Source organism: Armigeres subalbatus, chromosome 1, assembly GCF_024139115.2.
Source record: "Armigeres subalbatus isolate Guangzhou_Male chromosome 1, GZ_Asu_2, whole genome shotgun sequence".
Classification (NCBI taxonomy): domain Eukaryota; kingdom Metazoa; phylum Arthropoda; class Insecta; order Diptera; family Culicidae; genus Armigeres; species Armigeres subalbatus.
In genome coordinates, this window is record NC_085139.1 from 101,813,703 (window position 1) to 101,836,228 (window position 22,526).

General features: G+C 42.1%; 1 long non-coding RNA gene and 1 other non-coding gene across 2 annotated transcripts in view; one reads left to right on the top strand and one right to left on the bottom strand.

Moving 5' to 3' along the window:
• Positions 1 to 10,328, bottom strand: part of LOC134202458 (uncharacterized) — a 224,428-nt gene extending 214,100 nt beyond the window's left edge. The window contains exon 1 of the long non-coding RNA XR_009977242.1: positions 9,742 to 10,328. This is a non-coding gene — a long non-coding RNA (uncharacterized LOC134202458). The remainder of the gene's footprint in view (positions 1 to 9,741) is intronic.
• Trnaq-cug (transfer RNA glutamine (anticodon CUG)) lies at positions 499 to 570 on the top strand. The gene has a single exon. It is a non-coding gene; the product is annotated as a tRNA-Gln (tRNA).
• Positions 10,329 to 22,526: the final 12,198 nt, after the last annotated feature.

The following is a 22,526-nucleotide window of genomic DNA, read 5'->3' on the forward strand; positions in this document are numbered from 1 at the left end:
AAAAAAATCGTTTGTATTTGAGTACAAGTTATTCGAAAAAGACACGCAGCTTGGCATCTTGGCTTGCAAACGATGGTCGCCTGTAAGAGTAATAGAAGTGGCAATTGTTTACATGTGGCCCTTTCGTAATCGTAATCGTCCTGTCAACGTTGCCATCTTCAACAGCTTGCGATGCGAAGAGAATTGATAATCATCAGGCAAGGCAGCAAGGGTCCATCGCACACGTGAAAGTGACTCCCTCTGTTCCAATTTATCGTGGCGGCGGCTGACTGCTGTGTCTCTTATATTGTCACGAACATCGCGATGTGCCACAAACGAAATTTATTTTTTGGCAACGACCGTAGCCGGGCAGCTGGTTGGTTGGTGGCGAATAGCCATGATGAGATAATTTTCTCGTCAGAGCAGAGCATGGTTTTTGGTTCCATTGAGACTGGGTGGCGACCAGACGTAAGAAAAAGCGAAACATGTTCAGCGGATAGCAAAGCAAGGCAACATGTGGGTTCCATGGTGTAATGGTTAGCACTTTGGACTCTGAATCCAACGATCCGAGTTCAAATCTCGGTGGAACCTGGTGAAATTTTTTAGATAGCTCAATGATTTTTTTTCCAAACTCAATTCGAATTTTGAGGAAAATGTCTTCCGATTTGTTTTTCCATTTCAAATTCCTCAACGTAATGCAGTTCATATTTCTGAATAGAATTCAGTTCCGATTCCTGAACGGAATCCAGTTCGAATTCCTGAACGGAACAGTTCGGATTCCTGAACGGAATCCTGTTTGGATTCCACAATAGTATCCAGTTCGGAATTATGAAAGGAAACCAGTTCAAATTTTTAAACGGAATCCAGTACAAATTCTTCAACGGAATCTATTTCGGATTCCTTAGCGTAATGCACTTCATATTTCTGAATGGAATTCAGCTTGAATTCCTGAACGGAATCCAGTTTGGATTCCTGGACGGAATCCAGTTTGGATTCCTGGACGGAATCCAGTTAGGATTCCTGGTCGGAATCCAATTTAGATTCCTGAATGAAATCTAGTTTGGATTCCTGAACGGAATCCGGTTTGAGTTCTGAAAGGAATCCAGTTAGGATTCCTTCAGATCATATTTCTCGGATCCCTGAACGGAATCCAGTTTAAATTCCTGAATGAAATCCAGTTTGGACTCCTGAATGAAATCCAGTTTCGATTCCTCAACAAAATCCAGTTTGAATTCTTGAACCGAATCCAGTTTGGATTCTTGAACCGAATCCAGTTTGGATTCCTGAACGGAATCTACTTTGAATTCCTGTACGGAATCCAGTTTGGATTCCTGAATGGAATCCAGTTTGGATTCCTGTTCGGAATCCAGTTTGGATTCCTGTTCGGAATCCAGTTTGAATTCCTGAACGGAATCCAGTTTGGATTCCTGAACGGAATCCAGTTTGGATTCCTGAACAGAATCCAGTTTGGATTCCTGAACAGAATCCAGTTTGGATTCCTGAACGGAATCCAGTTTGGATTCCTGAACGGAATCCAGTTCGGATTACTGTACGGAATCTATTTTGAAATCCTGAATGGAATCCAGTTTGAAATCCTGAATGGAATCCAGTTTGGATTCCTAAACGGAATCTAAATTGGATTCCTAAACGGAATCCTGTTTGGATTCCTAAAAGGAATCCTGTTTGGATTCATCAACGGAATCCAGTTTGGATTCTTGAACGGAAGCTAGTTTGGATTCCTGAACGGAATCCAGTTTGCATTCCTAAACGGAATCCAGTTTGGATTCCTGAACGGAATCCAGTTTGGATTCCTGAACGGAATTCAGTTTGGATTCCTGAACGGAATCCAGTTTGGATTCCTGAACGGAATCCAGTTCGGATTCCTGAACGAAATTCAGAAATGCTGACCAGAATCCAGTTTGGATTCCTGAACGGAATCGAATTTGGATTCCTGAACGGAATCGAATTTGGATTCCTGAACGGAATCCAGTTTGGATTCCTGAACGGAATCCAGTTTGGATTCCTGAACGGAATCCAGTTTGGATCCCTGAACGGAATCCAGTTTGGATTCCTGAACGGAATCCAGTTTGGATTCCTGAACGGAATCCAGTTTGGATCCCTGAACGGAATCCAGTTTGGATTCCTGACCGGAATACAGTTCGGATTACTGTACGGAATCCATTTTGAAATCCTGAATGGAATCCAGTTTGAAATCCTGAATGGAATCCAGTTTGGATTCCTAAACGGAATCTAGATTGGATTCCTAAACGGAATCCTGTTTGGATTCATCAACGGAATCCAGTTTGGATTCTTGAACGGAAGAAATTTTGGATTCCTGAACGGAATCCAGTTTGGATTCCTGAACGGAATCCAGTTCGGATTCCTGAACGAAATTCAGAAATGCTGACCAGAATCCAGTTTGGATCCCTGAATGGGATCCAGTTTGGGTTCCTGAATGGAATCCAGTTTGAATTCTTGAATAGAATCCAGTTTTAATTGCTGAATTGAATCAAGTTTGGATTCCTGAACGGAATCCAGTTCGGATTCCTGAACGGAATCCAGTTCGGATTCCTGAACGGAATCCAGTTCGGATTCCTGAACGGAATCCAGTTCGAATTCCTGAACGGAATCCAGTTCGGATTCCTGAACGGAATCCAGTTCGGATTCCTGAACGGAATCCAGTTCGGATTCCTGAACGGAATCCAGTTCGGATTCCTGAACGGAATCCAGTTCGGATTCCTGAACGGAATCCAGTTCGGATTCCTGAACGGAATCCAGTTCGGATTCCTGAACGGAATCCAGTTCGGATCCCTGAACGGAATCCAGTTCGGATTCCTGAACGGAATCCAGTTCGGATTCCTGAACGGAATCCAGTTCGGATTCCTGAACGGAATCCAGTTCGGATTCCTGAACGGAATCCAGTTCGGATTCCTGAACGGAATCCAGTTCGGATTCCTGAACGGAATCCAGTTTGGATTCCTGAACGGAATCCAGTTTGGATTCCTGAACGGAATCCAGTTCGGATTCCTGAACGGAATCCAGTTCGGATTCCTGAACGGAATCCAGTTCGGATTCCTGAACGGAATCCAGTTCGGATTCCTGAACGGAATCCAGTTCGGATTCCTGAACGGAATCCAGTTCGGATTCCTGAACGGAATCCAGTTCGGATTCGTGAACGGAATCCAGTTCGGATTTCTAAAAGGAATCCAGTTCGAATTACTAAACGGAATCTAGTTCGGATTCCTTAAAGGAATCCAGTTCGGATTCCTGAACGGAATCCAGTTCGGATTCCTGAACGGAATCCAGTTCGGATTCCTGAACGGAATCCAGTTTGGATTCTTGAACGGAATCCAGTTCGGATTCCTGAACGGAATCCAGTTCGGATTCCTGAACGGAATCCAGTTCGGATTCCTGAACGGAATCCAGTTCGGATTCCTGAACGGAATCCAGTTCGGATTCCTGAACGGAATCCAGTTCGGATTCCTTAACGGAATCCAGTTCGGATACCTGAACGGAATCCAGTTCGGATTCCTTAACGGAATCCAGCTCGGATTCCTGAACGGAATCCAGTTCGGATTCCTGAACGGAATCCAGTTCGGATTCCTGAACGGAATCCAGTTCGGACTCCTGAACGGAATCCAGATTGGATTCCTGAACGGAATCCAGTTTGGATTTCTAAACGGAATCCTGTTTGGCTTCCTTAACGGAATCCAGTTCGATTGCTTAAAGGAATCCAGTTCGGATTGCCTAAAGGAATCCAGTTGGGATTCCTTAACGGAATCCAGTTGGGATTCCTTAACGGAATCCAGTTGGGATTCCTGAAAGGAATCCAGTTCGGATTCCTGAACGGAATCCAGTTCGGATTCCTGAACGGAATCCAGTTCGGATTCCTGAACGGAATCCAGTTCGGATTCCTGAACGGAATCCAGTTTGGATTCTTGAACGGAATCCAGTTCGGATTCCTGAACGGAATCCAGTTCGGATTCCTGAACGGAATCCAGTTCGGATTCCTGAACGGAATCCAGTTCGGATTCCTGAACGGAATCCAGTTCGGATACCTGAACGGAATCCAGTTCGGATTCCTTAACGGAATCCAGTTCGGATTCCTGAACGGAATCCAGTTCGGATTCCTTAACGGAATCCAGTTCGGATTCCTGAACGGAATCCAGTTCGGATTCCTTAACGGAATCCAGCTCGGATTCCTGAACGGAATCCAGTTCGGATTCCTGAACGGAATCCAGTTCGGATTCCTGAACGGAATCCAGTTCGGATTCCTGAACGGAATCCAGTTCGGACTCCTGAACGGAATCCAGATTGGATTCCTGAACGGAATCCAGTTTGGATTTCTAAACGGAATCCTGTTTGGATTCCTTAACGGAATCCAGTTCGGATTGCTTAAAGGAATCCAGTTCGGATTGCCTAAAGGAATCCAGTTGGGATTCCTTAAAGGAATCCAGTTCGGATTCCTTAAAGGAATCCAGTTCGGATTCCTTAAAGGAATCCAGTTCGGATTCCTGAACGGAATCCAGTTCGGATTCCTGAACGGAATCCAGTTCGGATTCCTGAACGGAATCCAGTTCGGATTCCTTAAAGGAATCCAGTTCGGATTCCTGAACGGAATCCAGTTCGGATTCCTGAACGGAATCCAGTTCGGATTCCTGAACGGAATCCAGTTTGGATTCCTGAACGGAATCCAGTTTGGATTCCTGAACGGAATCCAGTTCGGATTCCTGAACGGAATCCAGTTCGGATTCCTGAACGGAATCCAGTTCGGATTCCTGAACGGAATCCAGTTCGGATTCCTGAACGGAATCCAGTTCGGATTCCTGAACGGAATCCAGTTCGGATTCCTGAACGGAATCCAGTTCGGATTCCTGAACGGAATCCAGTTCAGATTCCTGAACGGAATCCAGTTCGGATTCCTGAACGGAATCCAGTTCGGATTCCTGAACGGAATCCAGTTCGGATTCCTGAACGGAAACCAGTTCGGATTCCTGAACGGAATCCAGTTCGGATTCCTGAACGGAATCCAGTTCGGATTCCTGAACGGAATCCAGTTCGGATTCCTGAACGGAATCCAGTTTGGATTCCTGAACGGAATCCAGTTTGGATTCCTGAACGGAATCCAGTTCGGATTCCTGACCGGAATCCAGTTCGGATTCCTTAACGGAATCCAGTTCGGATTCCTGAACGGAATCCAGTTCGGATTCCTTAACGGAATCCAGCTCGGATTCCTGAACGGAATCCAGTTCGGATTCCTGAACGGAATCCAGTTCGGATTCCTGAACGGAATCCAGTTCGGACTCCTGAACGGAATCCAGATTGGATTCCTGAACGGAATCCAGATTGGATTCCTGAACGGAATCCAGTTTGGATTTCTAAACGGAATCCTGTTTGGATTCCTTAACGGAAACCAGTTCGGATTGCTTAAAGGAATCCAGTTCGGATTGCCTAAAGGAATCCAGTTGGGATTGCTTAAAGGAATCCAGTTCGGATTGCCTAAAGGAATCCAGTTGGGATTCCTTAAAGGAATCCAGTTCGGATTCCTTAAAGGAATCCAGTTCGGATTCCTGAACGGAATCCAGTTCGGATTCCTGAACGGAATCCAGTTCGGATTCCTGAACGGAATCCAGTTCGGATTCCTGAACGGAATCCAGTTCGGATTCCTGAACGGAATCCAGTTTGGATTCTTGAACGGAATCCAGTTAGGATTCCTTAACGGAATCCAGTTCGGATTCCTGAACGGAATCCAGTTCGGATTCCTGAACGGAATCCAGTTCGGATTCCTGAACGGAATCCAGTTCGGATTCCTGAACGAAATCCAGTTCGGATTCCTTAACGGAATTCAGTTCGGATTCCTTAACGGAATCCAGCTCGGATTCCTGAACGGAATCCAGTTCGGATTCCTGAACGGAATCCAGTTCGGATTCCTGAACGGAATCCAGTTCGGATTCCTGAACGGAATCCAGTTCGGACTCCTGAACGGAATCTAGTTCGGACTCCTGAACGGAATCCAGATTGGATTCCTGAACGGAATCCAGTTTGGATTTCTAAACGGAATGCAGTTTGGATTCTTTAACGGAATCCAGTTTGGATTCCTTAACGGAAACCAGTTTGGATTCCTTAACGGAATCCAGTTTGGATTCCTTAACGGAATCCAGTTTGGATTCCTGACCGGAATCCAGTTTGGATTCCTTAACGGAATCCAGTTTGGATTCCTTAACGGAATGCAGTTTGGATTCCTTAACGGAATCCAATTTAAATTCCTTAACGGAATCCAGTTTGGATTTCTGAACGGAATCCGGTTTGGATATCTGAACGGAATCCGGTTTGGATATCTGAACGGAATCCGGTTTGGATATCTGAACGGAATCCGGTTTGGATATCTGAACGGAATCCGGTTTGGATTCCTGATTGGAATCCGGTTTGGATTCCTGAACGGAATCCAGTTTGGATTCCTGAACGGAATCCAGTTTGGATTCCTGAACGGAATCCAGTTTGGATTCCTGAACGGAATCCAGTTTGGATTCCTGAACGGAATCCAGTTTGGATTCCTGAACGGAATCCAGTTTGGATTCCTGAACGGAATCCAGTTTGAAATCCTGAACGGAATCCGGTTTGGATTTCTCAACAAAATCCGGTTTGGATTTCTCAACGGAATCCAGTTTGGATTCCTCAACGGAATCCGGTTTGGATTCCCCAACGGAAGCCGGTTTGGATTCCTGAACGAAATCCAGTTTGGATTCCTGAACGGAATCCAGATCGGATTCCTGAACGGAATCCAGATCGGATTCCTGAACGGAATCCAGATCGGATTCCTGAACGGAATCCAATTCGGATTCCTGAACGGAATCCAGTTTGGATTCCTTAACGGAATCCAGTTTGGATTCCTTAACGGAATCCAGTTTGGATTCCTTAACGGAATCCAGTTTGGATTCCTTAACGGAATCCAGTTTGGATTCCTTAACGGAATCCAGTTTGGATTCCTTAACGGAATCTAGTTTGGATTTCTGAACGAAATCCGGTTTGGATTCCTGAACGGAATCCGGTTTGGATTCCTGAACGGAATCCGGTTTGGATTCCTGAACGGAATCCGGTTTGGATTCCTGAACGGAATCCGGTTTGGATTCCTGAACGGAATCCGGTTTGGATTCCTGAACGGAATCCGGTTTGGATTCCTGAACGGAATCCGGTTTGGATTCCTGAACGGAATCCAGTTTGGATTCCTGAACGGAATCCAGTTTGGATTCCTGAACGGAATCCAGTTTGGATTCCTGAACGGAATCCAGTTTGGATTCCTGAACGGAATCCGGTTTGGATTCCTGAACGGAATCCGGTTTGGATTCCTGAACGGAATCCGGTTTGGATTCCTGAACGGAATCCGGTTTGGATTTCTCAACGGAATCCGGTTTGGATTCTTCAATGGAATCTGGTTTGGATTCCCAACGGAATCCGGTTTGGATTCCTGAACGGAATATAGTTTGGATTCCTAAACGGAATCCAGTTAGAAATCCTGAACAGAATCCGGTTTGGATTTCTCATTAAAATCCGGTTTGGATTCCTCAACGGAATCCAGTTTGGATTCCTCAACGGAATCCGGTTTGGATTCCCCAACGGAAGCCGGTTTGGATTCCTTAAGGGAATCTAGCACGGATTCCTGAATAATATCTACTTCGGATTCCGGATTCGGAATTTAGTTCGGATTTCTGAACAAAGTATAGTTTGGATTCCTAAAAGGACTTCCGAAAATACATACATCTTTCGTATTTTGGAAAAAGATTTTTTTTGCAATTTCCTAATTTTCTTTTCAAACGAACTAGTCGGAACCTTGAACGGAATTCCTTTTAGTCACGTGAAAAAACCTTTCTCGGAATTCGACATAAAATCCTATGCAAGTTTCTAATGGATCCTGGATTGCCAGGCCTACTGCTAGTCAAGGCCATAGTATCGCTTGTTTACCCCCTAAATCAACGAAAAAAACGCAGTCTTCTAACGAACAATAAACACTGTTTGACAAGCGCCACCTGTTGTGAGCCAAAATTTTATGAAACCGAAACGGAAAAATCTCGCTGCGCCAAGTGCAAAATTGCCAACCTACTGAAGCAGAACAAGTTGAGCGCGGTCGGGGCGCAGACTGCGGATCATTATTATTCCGCGATTCGAGAACAACAGGAAATAACGCAAGACAACGCAGACAGCGCCGCAAATCCACGTGGTTTTCGTCGCCGTCGTCGCGGTTGCTTCGTTTTTGTTTGTCGGTTGTCCATCATTCGCCGCAAACTGCGTGATGACGGACGCAAGAAAACAGAGAAAACAAAAATGCGAGATTCGGATTCCGGTTGGACAGGATTTAAAACTTTGGTGTTTTTTTTCGCTGTTCTAAAAACCGAATCGCGCACATCAAATCGTCATAATTAGGGCGATGACATACTGACGCGTCGAGCGATGCGGAACGCGTCCAAGCACTCCTAAAGCAGAATATCAGCAAGAGAAATTATTTTGTCTTGGACGCGTTCGCGCACGCACACGCGTAAGTATGTCATCGGCCTTAGGGGAAATCGCTAAGGTTAATCCGTCCCACTGTGTGAGTGCATTCGATCAAAATTTTGTTGCTTTGCTGTCTGTCGATGTCATCCCTCCCTCCATCGCAGCGCGGTGCTGCCGCACCGCAACCTCAAATGCATGGCTCTTGAGAAAAAAAAGGGTACTTGATATCGATGTGTGCGAGTGTGTAATCATTTTTAATGGTTGGATTTTGTTTATATTATTATTTGAGCGCCTACTGCGATGATTATTCGGCGAAGGCGATTGGGATTTTTGGATAACAACTGAGATGGTAGGGATGGCATAAATAAATAAAAAAAAATTGTGATCAATGCAAACGTTTTGTTAGCAAATCAAGAAGAAATTGTCAAAATAACGTATCCTCATAAACAATTTTTTATTGCCCACCAAAAACTTATTGTCCGAGACATAAATTGGTTCAAAAATAGAGTATAACGATAGAGCCAAATTATGTTTACTTCAGTTCATCTTAAAATCTGGTTAGACAGCCATCATGGGCATTTTCAAATAAAATTAGGATTCAAACGAAAAACCTTTCAAACGCTCATAGCACGTTATCGCGCAACCCCTAATCAAATATTTAATATTCAAAAACTTACACGACATCCCTACTATTAGGAGGTGTGAGACGCAGGGTCTTCTGCATGTTTGGTGGGTTGTTGTGCCTATGCTGTTGCACAAAAACGAATATAAAATGCTGGAAAAGGGCGACTAAATTGCATCGTTTTGGAAGTGTTGACTCTTCCTTGCGTTGTTTTCGTTCTTCCTGCGTGGGCCGTGAATTACTTATTCAATTTTGAGATCTTTTTTGTGCAACGCTGCAGAAGTAGGTAATTTGCGAATCTTGGACAAACAACAATAAATTTGTGCATGCTTGCGTTTAAGTTTTTTTCTTCTGCGGCATAGAATCCGCGATGTGTAATAAGGCACATAGGAAAGTACTAACCATTCACATCATAAAAACGATGGAGATGGGACAAAGGCAAAAAATAACGAGTTTTAAAAAGCTGAACGAATGGCTTTTAAATTTAAATTTGAAAAAAAGAAAATAATTATTAAAAGCGAAGCGGAGTTTTGCGAAATGGATAAAGTTCCACAGTCCATCGTGTCGTTATGATAAATGAGCAAAAATAACTTCTTTTCCTCTACTGTTCTCAGAAGCGAGAAGCGTCAGAGCTCGAATGAGCAAAAACTTACACAAATTTGCCGGTTCTCGGTTCCTTGCTGACGTTGGATTACAATACTTCCCCGAAAGGGTATGCTGGAAACTTCCTGAAGTGGCTGCTGTTGGGGACACCTTGCGCTCGATAATTAATTATCCCGGCTTGCCTCACAACTTAGTTGTTGCACCTGGTCTGCACTATCTGCTTTCTACCAACAAACTTGAAACTATTGCACACTATTCAGCGGAAAAATCGCCTCACTTCCAGAGCCAAAATTCACTTTCGATGAACCCCCTTTCGATTATCGGAACAATGACCAAGTCACTCGCGCACACCCGATTGGTCGGCGTTGGTTCTCCGGTCGGAGCAGCACTTCCGTCGTAGCGCACCGCAAACTGCAAGCGAAACCGACCCGAGCAAACAACTCTGATCAGCGAAATCCGAGTGCTAAAATCCGGCGGAATCAGCGGAAAAGTAAAACTAGCGAATAATATTTTATTGGTAAACTGCTGCGAATTCGCGGTGATGCGAGGATAGGAGAGAACACTAAAAAATATCGAGAGCTGCCGAACTGAGTAGCGAACAAACCACGCGCGTGTGTACCGACTGGGAAAAGTTTTTACCGAAACTAAAAAACTGCGACGGCTGATGAGTTGAGCAGCGATGATGACGACCGGCCGACCCTCCGACGAGACCGAAACCACCGACGACAAAATATCTTTGAATGTGTGTCGCCAAGCCGCGTGTGTATCCATCCGATGTGTCATCTGCACATCACACACAACCGGACTTCGTTGTTCTCTTGGCACGATCAGCACCCCCTTCACCAAGCATCGTGTTGTTGCATCGTGCTTCAATCGCACACACATTTGCAAAAATTGGTCTCGGAAATCACAAACACGATAAAATCCAATCACGCACACATGTTTGGCTCGATATTGACGGCTGACTCTGCTGCCGAATATTCATCATCGCCGGCGTGCGGCGGCTCTATTCAGCGCAAAACAAAGAAAACCAGCCGCCGTCGACTGTGCGCGCACACCATCAAAGCAAACACATGTGCGCGGCTGGAATTGATGATCGTCGGCAGAACCGACGGGACCGCGTGTTGAATGGAGGCGGACAATCATCGTCATCGCGCGCGACGAAAGATGATCGTCATCGTCATCGGGTGGGAAAGGAAAGGGTGTAGAACCGTGTGCGCAGCTCCTGGCGCAGGGAGTCCGCGTGCGACCTCATAATACCGCTGTTACTGAGGCTGACAGTTTGGATAAGCGACCTAAGTGCAACAGTGGAACGAAACCAGGAAAATTGTTGGCTAAAAGCTTTGATGCTGAATATAATTTTTGGTTCTAATCCCTATGCTACGTTTAGACAGGGCAATTGAATTGAACAAATCGCTCGCATTGAATATCTAAACATCTAACTCAGTTAAATGAAAAAAGAATCGAACATGTTCAACTTTTTGGGAAGTCAATTTAATCAAACTTAGTGTAGTTCAGTTTGCTTGCATGTTAAAACGTAGAATTACAGACCATAGATGGCCGGAATGAAATTATGACTTGATGCTCGCCGATTGACACGCTGAGGTGCGAATCAATAAACACACGCTGAAGGCCTTTACCCCAACCCCACATTCCCCTGCTTCTCCCATTAAAAACGCAAACAAATGCTTGTTTTTCTCCTGAGTTATTTAAATGAGACGAAGGTGAATATTTGTTGCATTTGAGCAACCGGTTAACTCCTGGTTGGTGCGAATAGAATCGATTTGGTTGTTAAACTGAAGCCAAAATTTTCTATTGTGCCGGAGCCAAACATTGAAGATTGCGGTTATGTTCGTTTCAGATCCTATAATGAGAAGTATTGTTATTATTTGAAAAAATAAAAATAAACTTAGTTTGAAGTTTGTATTTTTTTAACAAATATTTTCACATTATATTTCGAGTGGAAAATTAGTAGGAATGCATTTCAATTGCACTCGTCACGAAATTTCACGAGGTTCAACATCTGATTGGAACAGGAATGCATGTGAACCATCGTAAAGTCATGTAGAGTCTCGCGCATTTGTGCGCCCTCATGGAGCATCAAAAGAGACATTCGAAGAGCGGGAAATGTTTGACAGCCAAGTAACTGCAAAATAATTTTGCTTATGGGATGGATTTCAAAATATCCCTCTACTCGCTTGAGAGCAGAAAAACGGCTCTATCCGCAGCACCCAGGTTAACTCCATTGAAAATTACACACACACAAATAAACTTTTCTCAACATCATGATAATACCAAAACAATGATTTAGAACATGGGTTCCCAAACTGTGGGTCGCGAGATATAAAACATGAGTGATACTCTGAGATGTCCTACACAGTTGACAAAAAAATCTCCTCTTTTATTTTTCACAATTTTTAACAACCAAATAAAATTTATTCAGTTGGTTGCACTCAATAGATGGATATTTGAGTTTTTGAATTGTACCTTCAATCTGACAAAATGGTGCACGCCAAATACACGCGGGCACGTGCACAGCAAATACACCGGCGTGTATTACACGCCCGTGTATTTACTGTGCGCGCGCCCGCGTGGCTTTGGCGTGTATTATTTTGACATATCGAAGTGACATTTAGAAAACTCAAATATCCATCTATTAGTTGCACTCACTGAATGAATTTCATTTGATTGTTAAAAATTGTGAAAAATAAGAGCAGATTTTTTACCAACTGTTATCCATGATTTTCTTTTTCGAGAGGCCTTCTTTTGTTATCCAAGATTTTAGCAAATACAATGAAGTTCCAATTTCTTTAAAAAAAATCATAAGGGTTGTGTACAAGACACGACCGCCCGACGTAAACTACGTAAAACAGTTTGGTGAAATGAAGAATCTAGTGCCAGTGCAAGAATACATGTTTGCAGCAGCTCTCTACAATACGCGCTCGTTATTCTGCTACGAACGGCAACGTAATTCTGCTATGTCGTCGTACTTCGAACAAATTCGTCTCGCCTCAATCTTCCTATGTTTAAAATAGTGTCCATGAGAAGAATCGCAATAATGCATATTTCGAATCACTAACGACCACACGACCCACGCCATAGGCTGGAATAATAGAACCAAATAAGAATCTTGAAAGAATTAAACTTGACTGCCACTGAAGCCATCCATGCGAATACATATTTGTAGCATCTCCCTCCGACGCGCGCTCGTGATTCTGCTACGGACGCCAGGCAACTTTATGGCGTCTCCAAGCGGTTAATTTGCACTTTGAAAAAAGTTCGCCTCGCCTCAATCTTCCTTTGTATAGAATGGAAGCCCTGAGAAGAACCGATTTTTCCAATATCCAAAATGTATTTGGAATAAAATTTGCTCAGCAACTCCGCCGATGCTTAGAGATGTCGTAAAATCCCGATTAATCGATTACTCTCGATTCTTATCGATTATTGAATCGATTAATCGTTGGGAAGTAATCGATTTAAAAATTTATCGATAATCACAACAAATAATCGATTAATCGAAGTAATCGATTAATTTGCGACATCTCTACCGATGCTGGAACCGCTCTCCGCGATATTTCAAATGAAATGCCACGCGCGCGGGGGAAAGCAGTTTTCTTTTAATCAATAAAGATGGCCCATTAGTCCCGCCTCTTTGTTGTCCGGTATGACTGCAAATATTGTGTACCCGTCACACACTTACTAAAGGGGCGGTTTAACTTTATTGATTACAAGAAAGCAGTTCTTCCGCGCGCGCGAGCCATTTCGTTCGAGATGTCGCGAAAAGCAGATCGTAGTCCCAGCATCGGCTTCGGCGGAGCTGCTACCGGAAATTTCATTCTCATCGATGGTGTGGTTCATGCGGTCGTTCGCGCTCAGATTAAATTTTCTTTTCTGAAGTACTAATGATTGGCTACCATCAGAGAAAGTAGCTCTTAAGTCACAACTTGAGGCGAGATGAATTTTGATCAAAGTAAAACTTAATTGCTTGGTGATGGCAGATTGTTTTCCATCGGTAGCAGAATCACAAGCGCGCGTTATAAAAAGACGCTGCCGATAATTATTCGCGTGGATAGCAGTAACAGTCCACTGAAATTTCCCATCAAGATTATAATTCTAGTAGGTAGCCTGCTACTTGTTTAAGGTTTTATTTCCATCCATGCGAATACATATTTGCAGCTTCTCCTTCTGACGCGCGCTCGGACCAGCACTAATGCTATGATTCCGCTACCGATACCAAACAATTATGCTTTGTTCTATGGAAAAATTTCGTCTAATATCAACTTTCTCAATCACTTATCAATCACTGAATCATTGTTCAAAATTAAATCCACAGTAAGAAGAGTAGTTAAGTGCTAGACAAACATCATATAATTGAGCTCAGAATCACGCTAGAAAATTTCACTGAAAATTTTTCTAGTTCCTAGCGGTTGCACTATAGACAAATTATTTCAACTTAACCTTCCTCCCAAACATAATGGTGGTTCTGAAAAGATCCGATTCATTCCCAATTATGTGCCTCACCAACAACAACTACTGGACTGCGCGACAGCCATCTGATGATTCGGCGCTACGCACGCCGTTAATTGCCAGATCCAAAAATGCTCCAATCCAAAAATGGATGTAAAGATGTACTGCTGTTGTCACGACCGCCACCACTATCGAACGAAAAATTTTCATCCGCACCACCACAGCCGTTGTCGCTAGGACCGCTTCTGGACGCCTTGGTCCGCTTTCCATGAAATCCAGAATGAAAATGACGCGCGCACGCGAAACACGGGGCTTTTTATACACAGGAAAAACGAAGCAGTGGATCAAAAGGCCCGTACCTTACTGCAATCTGATGTCCGTGTTGGGGATTTATGAACGGGATTGATTATTTTTGAATTTTTCACCCGGTTTGGAAAGAAATAACATTTTCAATAGTTTGCCGTTGATAATGAATAGTTTTAATACAACTAGCAAATTGGTGGAAAGTTTCTGAATCTATTAATAACAAAATCTCGAAAATCCGTCGAAAGATAAAGTCGCCATTACCGTTTGAAATCTTACATGATTTCGTGACGGTCCTCAATTTGGAAATTTTCATTTTGCACCCTGTATCCGAGGCTTCCCCTTAGACGTAGTTAACGTCAAATTGCGCGAACAAAAAACACGTCCGTACGTGCTGCTGTCTCGAACTGGAATGGGCCACGCGCACGCGGGAGAGCAGTTTTCTTATAATCAATAAAGATGGCTCATTAGTCCCGCCTCTTTGTTGTCCGGTATGACTGCAAATATTGTGTAACCGTCACACACCCCCCAAAGGGGCGTGGCTACAGGTTCAACTTAATTGATTACAAGAAAGCAGCTCTTCCGCGCGCGCGAGCCATTTCGTTCGAGATGTCGCGGAGAGCAGACCGCCCTAGCAGCACAAATGTTTCAAATAGGTTATTGCAACTAATATGTGACCTGTCTACAAGCAAATCATCCTCCCTGTGATCGAATATGGCATGCCGGTCTGGGAGAGCTGCGCTAAAACCCACCACCTCAAACTTCAACGGGTCCAAAACAAATTCCTGAGGATGATCCTCAACACCCCTCCCAGGACAAGAACATCCGAGGTCCACCGTCTGGCCGGAATAAAAACCTTACATGAACGCTTTGGTGAGTGTAAAGAAAAGTTTAGGGTCCGTTGCTTGCACTCGGACCAAGAAGCGCTTAGGGCGCTAGTTCCAATCCAGGTTATCAAATTTTTATTGTAAATATTAGTGTACATAGTAGTTAGGTTATCAAATTTAAAAAAAACACACTAGCGCCTCCTGAAGGCCGTCATGATACAATATATTTCAAAAATCAAGTAGAAACATAAAAATAATAATAATAATAATAATAATTAAAATTGAAGTTGGAGGGCCAAGCCGGCCGATCACTGTAAGGTACCCCGGGGCAAGTGGGACCTAAAAAATCGCTAGCTCAGCAAAATTGTTAACGCATACTTAGAAAACAGGGTATTTCAGGACATTAACCACGGATACATCATTATATGCTTTCGTTGTTGAAGTGTAGACGTGTTGTAAGCCATTTATTCAGTTACAAAAATATTGGTAGTGACATAAATAAATTTACCTGTGGGACCCACTTACCCCTTCAAACGGGGCAAGTGGGACCTATTCTGCTTTAAACTGTCGAAAGAAACTAATTTGAAGAATGTAGATATAATGTTCATGTAATTTCTGAATCGTAGTATTTCAGATCATGGATGGAGGTTTATTGTTTGTCAGACTTTTGTTTTTGCAAAAAGAAAGGGATTTCAAGGTTAGCAGATATAAAAACAAGACAACATCCGGTTTACTGTTTAATTGGTTGTTGTCTGGCTTTCCATTCGCTTACTTTCTTACCAAATGTGTTTGATAGAAAGGATAAGCAAATCTTTGTTTACTTTTCGAATGAATGTTTCTCTGTTTAGAACACAAATTATTACATAAGTTAGAACTTTAAAGGGAACGTTTTTATTCAATTTTTAAAAGATCAAAATGGCCAATTTATGTCTTAAGAACTTTATTTATCTGAAAATCTGTCAATCTGATGCAAAGTTTAAAAATAACAAAACACAAGACAGAACCTGTTGATCTATTGCTGAATGAATATATTGTTTGCACTGTAAACGGAAAATTTCGCATAGTTATAACCATTGCTATTTCCATGGGGGAGATAATTTTCAGAAAGTAAATTACACATTTGGTAAATCAACTGTATACTACTTCTTAACAACGAAACCAACGATATCAACTGCATTTGATTCAGATCCATATAATATATGAGTGTCGAAGCTATTTTCACTAGTCAACAATCTAAAAACAGGTAAACTGGCACAATCGAAAATGTTGTTCGAATATGTCCCACTTGCCCCATGTATGTTAAAACTCAAGGGCAAGTGAAAATTGCAGATTTTGGTTTTAATCAAAACTTTTAAATCGTTTTCGATGTCACACAATTATTTAATTGCTCAAAGTATTCGCTTTCCATATCAATGATTAATTTAGAAACGACTATTTTGTTGGAAATCCATTGAATGAAAATAAAAGTAATAGCTTTTGCCGGTAGTTTAAAGTCATGATTAAACAATACCATTAGTATGGTGCCGCAAATGGTTTTGATTCCAAATATTTTTGTGTCAGGCAAATTCGTTGATAGTTCTTCTTCATCTTTCTAGAACATTGTTACCATTAAAAACATTCACCGATTAATCGGCAGCCATAGTACCCACTTACCCCGTATTTTCACTTGCCCCGGGGTACCTTACATGTCAAAAATAATTGTAGAACAAAAAATGTGTAAATAAAGAAGAATTTTACTACTTTACTACGCGCGCGAGCCATTTCGTTCGAGATGTCGCGGAGAGCAGACCGTGGTACCACCTTCGGCATTGGCGGAGCTCCTACCGGAAATTTTATTCCCGGCGATGGTGTGGGTCGCGCGGTCGTCGTCATTAACATTAGCAGCGCTCAGTTTAAATTTTCTTGTATGATGTAGGAGGAATGATGGCTTCGGCAGGTTTTGTTCTATTATTTTCGGTGGGAGGGGGAGCGATTTGTTGACCAAATTTTATGAAATTTGGCCACAATATTCTTTGATATGCTTATAATACGTTTATAGTGGTTATCAAGGTTGGGCCACTTGGTCATATCTTACTCTTATAGTGGTCATCAGAAGGTTGTCGTGTGGTCTTGGGTTTTATTGTGAGTTCTTATAATTTGATCTTGAAAACCATTTCAAGAGGAGAATAAAACTTAAAATGTTACTTGGGTTCCGAGCCTCTTGAAAGGAGGCTTCCGAGCCTCTTGAAAGGAGGCTTCCGAGCCTCTTGAAAGGAGGCTTCCGAGCCTCTTGAAAGGAGGCTTCCGAGCCTCTTGAAAGGAGGCTTCCGAGCCTCTTGAAAGGAGGCTTCCGAGCCTCTTGAAAGGAGGCTTCTGAGCCTCTTGAAGGGAGACTTCCGAGCCTCTTGAAAGGAGACTTGAGCCTCTTGAAAGGAGGCTCCTGAGCCTCTTGAAAGGAGGCCTGAGGCCTCTTGAAAGGAGGCTTCTGAGGCTCTTGAAAGGAGGCTCTGAGCCTCTTGAGGAGGAGGCTTCCGAGCCTCTTGAAAGGAGGCTCTGAGCCGCTGGAAAGGTGGCTTCGGAGCCTCTTGAAAGGAGTCTCTGAGGTCTCTTGAACGGTGGCTTCCGAGCCTCGTGAAAGGATGCTTTTGATCCTCTTGAAAGGAGGCTTCCGAACCTCTTGAAAGGAGGCTTCCGAGCCTCTTGAAAAGAGCCTCTTGAAAGGAAACTTCCGAGCCTCTTGAAATGAGGCTTAAGAGCGAAAGGAGGCTTCCGAGCCTCTTGAAAGGAGGCTTCCGAGCCTATTAAAAGGAGGCTTCCGAGCCTCTTGAAAGGAGGCTTCCTTGCCTCTTGAAAGGAGGCTTCCGATTCTACTTTCCTACCTCATTCGATTCCTTTTTCGCTTCCTTTTCCGTCAGGTAAATGTGGGAAATGCCATTGAATGCGATGGCACAAATGTCCTATATTGAGGAGAACGTGCCTTCTGAGCCGACGTTCTAATTGGAGAATAAGTCCCAATACGGTAGTACTATTCAGCGGAATCATTGGGATAATGCTACTAGTCAAGGTGATGCAGTTGCTCTACATAGTAATGATGCCTCAACTTGACCAAGTGACATCAAATGGGGCAAACAAGAATAGATCTAACAAAATGGTCGCAGTGATTAGGATACACAAGAGAAAAAAGTTGAACTCCGTTAAAAAGTGTTCTGATAAAAAAAAACTAAAAGTTTAGTGGGGCCCATGGTGTTGTTAGTTATTGTTAGTAATAAAATATTTCCGAGAATCTCGAATCTTGTTTCAATTGACAGTGCTTTCGTACCGAGGTTACCGTCATCAACAAAAATATAATAGAAAGGAAGAAATCGTGACGACGGTGGCGGAGGCCATAGAATAGCGTGTATGACTAATGTCTGACGATGGTGATGATGCGACTAAGGTCAATAAATCAATACTGACCAATCTCCGGCTAATCGGAGACATATTTTTCCGCGCACATTGTCCATCTATCGGGGGGGTAGTCAACACAGATAAAATACAAGCAGTCGTATCGTATCATCTTCTTCAGTCATCTTCCATGTATTAACGACGCTCACCTATACAGAAAAAAAGCAGAACTAAGTAATAACTACGAAAAACGCAAAAGTGATAAAAATAATGATTGGACTAAACTCTCTCACTCGATTGAAGGCACTCGAGCGGAGCAACATTCTCTCAACCTTTTGTTTCTTAGCAGCTGTGTATATGTAGATATGTCAAAATGGGTATCTTCATGCTTTTTTATGTTTGTGCAGAAGAATAAATTTGTTAAATAGCCTAACAACTTTAGTAGGCAAAATTTTCGTTGGTTCGATTGGCTTGGCTTATTAAATAATTATTTGATGAAATATTTGGAAGATTAAGAGATCTGAGGCTTTGACAGTTTTACTCTTGAAAACCTGTTCTTAATATGCCATACCCTAACAGCACACATGTTTCACATAAGTTGCAGCAAATGATATGTGACCAGATTTAGTCACAATTCAGTTGTTGCAACTATTATTGTCTGACTTGTGCTGCTCGGGTATCAATGATGTTTTTCCCTTTCTGGTATACTAAATAATAAGTATACGAAAAGGCTGCTGTGCAGCTTTAATTTAGCGTGAATATAAACTCTCTCTTCCTTCTCGCTCTTCCCTCTTCTGTGAATGCGCAACGGAATTAGCGCACACGTGCTCGATCGCCATGTGCGCAGTTTTGAAAATTCATTCAAAGTGCTTAACGTTCAGAAGGAAGGTAAATTTTTATTGACGCTTTCCACAGTGACAGTACCCTTTAATTGAAAATTAAGCGCACTGTGGACATGCTGTAATATCACTGTGCTTAGCCTAAAAACCTAATACCTAATTCCACAATGCTTGAAGTCAAATTGAAAATCAAATCATTTGAAAAATCATTGTTGACATTTAAACTACCGAATCAGAATTAAGAACGCACGATAAATATAACCAGTGTCAATAAATCCGTAGCTAATTAATCCAACTCCGAGAACAGTAGTCCACCGAACAACCACTGTTAATATAAATCCCATCAAATCCTCCGCTAGACGCATTTTCTGCCGCATCGCAATCCTCCCCATACCGCGTTCGCTAAATAAACTGCGTGTAGAAAACGATAAAAGGCAATATTGCTCATTGGGTCCTGTTGAATAAATATCGTCGGCTAGCAGCAGCAAAGCAACAATGCCTCGTGATGGCGCTTCCCTCTCTGTGCAACAACCAAACGACAGCGACGATAATGCTTATCGTCTCCATAAAAATTTATCGGCGAATAAAAGTTAGACCGGGAAATAGTTTAAAATAATTTACCTTTGTAGGCCGCACCGGAGCCGGCTGTGCCTTTTGTGCGAGTGGAAGTTTCGCACAGCTGGCGAACCGGTTCCGTATCCGGGATTGGTGCGCTATCCTGGACGATGCTTGAGCTTGATCATCGCTCCAGTAGTAAAAATAGGGTTGTCCAATTATCCTTTCCCGGGAAAAATCATTATTCCCAACAAGAAGAACCGAACGACACCCCCTTATCCAGACTTTAACGTTGAAATAATGGCACAAGAGCGTCCAACATGTTTTGCATGTGATCAATGACGTAGTTTCTGCTTCTTGCTAATCAATAGGCACGAGAAGTGCGTACTGAATCGACGGGACATAACCAACAACCAATGGGGCGGGGTTGAGAGTGGGGGGGAGGGGTTGTCTTTTAATTAAGTTGTTTTAACCGACTCCTGCTGTGTTTAAAATTGAGCGACACCATTATTGTATTGTCTGTAGATAGATAAAGGCAGCAACCGTCGAGGACAAATCAAATCCTTTGCATTAGTCTATAGACTATATACTATAGTAGACGTAGAGTCTCAGCGGGTTAATAGTTTTTTTTCAAATTCAGTACAAATCTTCAAAATAATATGAGTTCTTTTGTTTAACATTCCATTAAATCAATCAAAGAATCGACTGAGACAAAAAAATATACATTTTTAACGGAAAAAGTTAAGTGCACCTTCAAAGACCACAGCAGATCAACAAAACAAGATTTTCATATTGATTGCGGTTAAAATAATCTTATCTGTAGCACAGCGTCTCTATCGAATAATTGGGATAACCTCGGGCAAGTCGTCATCCGTGTCAAATCATTGCAACGTACTATTTTCATAATCGTCATCAATCTCCCACTTAAATCCACTATAAGCTTCTGCTCATGTGTGAAAACGCACATCGCCGACTCTTTTAGGCACATTTCAACGTTATCTTGTCAATTGTGGATTTCAATCTATCAAACTTGCACTGACTGGCAGCTGGATAACGACATCAAACATCATAAGTCCTCTCAAATCAGGTTGGTGTCATCTCTATATGAACTTGTTTTGCAGCCAACGTTGCGCGAATAATTCCCACTGACATTACTGGATCCCAATAATAATCAAATTAGATGTTTGTAAACAAAACAAATATGTACCGCAATAAGGGGCTGTCCATAAACCACGTAGACTCTTGAGGGGGAGGGAGGGGTTTCGGAAAAGTCTACGTTAGTCTACGAAGGGGGACGGGGGGGGGGTAAACCAAAAGTCTACGTAGACTTTTTTATTTATTTATTTATTTTTTTTTAAACTTTTCATACAGCAGCTTTGTGCAAAGTTCACTAGTTTAATTTTTTTCAGATTTTTCCGTTTTTTGCAAGACTTTACCGAAATAGTCTCTCGAATTTCTCCAGAAAAATCTTATGGATTTCACTGAAGTAATGGTTTGAACTACGGTTTAAAAATATCATGATTTCAACAGCAAATTCTTTTGTGTTGAAAATTCTATAAAAACTTTCGAAATTTTTTTTCAAAATTTCTACTTGGATTATATTACAGATTCTACTACTATCTTTTGATTTTCGGCAGGAACTTCTTTAGAAACTACAAATAATTCTTTAGAATTTGCACGGAAAATTATGTCGCACTTCAACGGAAAATTCTTCAGAATTTACAAAGGAAGCATTTTGGCATATCCAACAAAAAGTCATTCTAAAAGACATTCTTTGGAACTTGTAAGCGATATTATCCGAAATTTCCTAGAGAAACACTTCAGAAATTCCACTTAAGGTTTTCTGGAAAGTCCCCGGGAAATTTTTCTAAATTTCGGAATTCTCATGAGGAATTCTTTGGACATACATATAAACGAAATTTTTCAAAATGTCCATGGGGAATTCTGAGAAAATTTCTCTACAATTTCTTCGGCAGTTCTAATGCAGATTCTTTGGAAATATTGATGGAAAATCTTCAACATTTTTAAAAGAAATTATTAGAAAATATTTAAATTTCATACCAAAAACTGGAAACTCAAATATTTCCACAAAAAAATTATTGCATTTCTTGTAAGAAAGCATTTGTAATTTTCATGAAAATGTATTCGAAATTTTTACAATAAATTCAATGAATTCAAAAATTCAACGGAAAATTTTCCATAATTTGCACCGAAAATTATTCGGAAAACTCTTTGGAATGTCCATAGGATTTTTTTTTTCAAATTTCCTATTTTGCAAGAGAAATTTTAAAATATCGTACGTACCGTTTTGCTCATATCCCGAACATTCGCTTTTAAATAGCCATTTTGGCGTTATTTATGTAATTTTCTCCATAGCAGCTTAAATTCTTCTGCAATATTGATCTTCAGTATGGAAAACTAATGAAAACTTTAGTTTCAGGGCGCTAAAATGCCAGTGTTCGGGATACGAGCCATATTCGG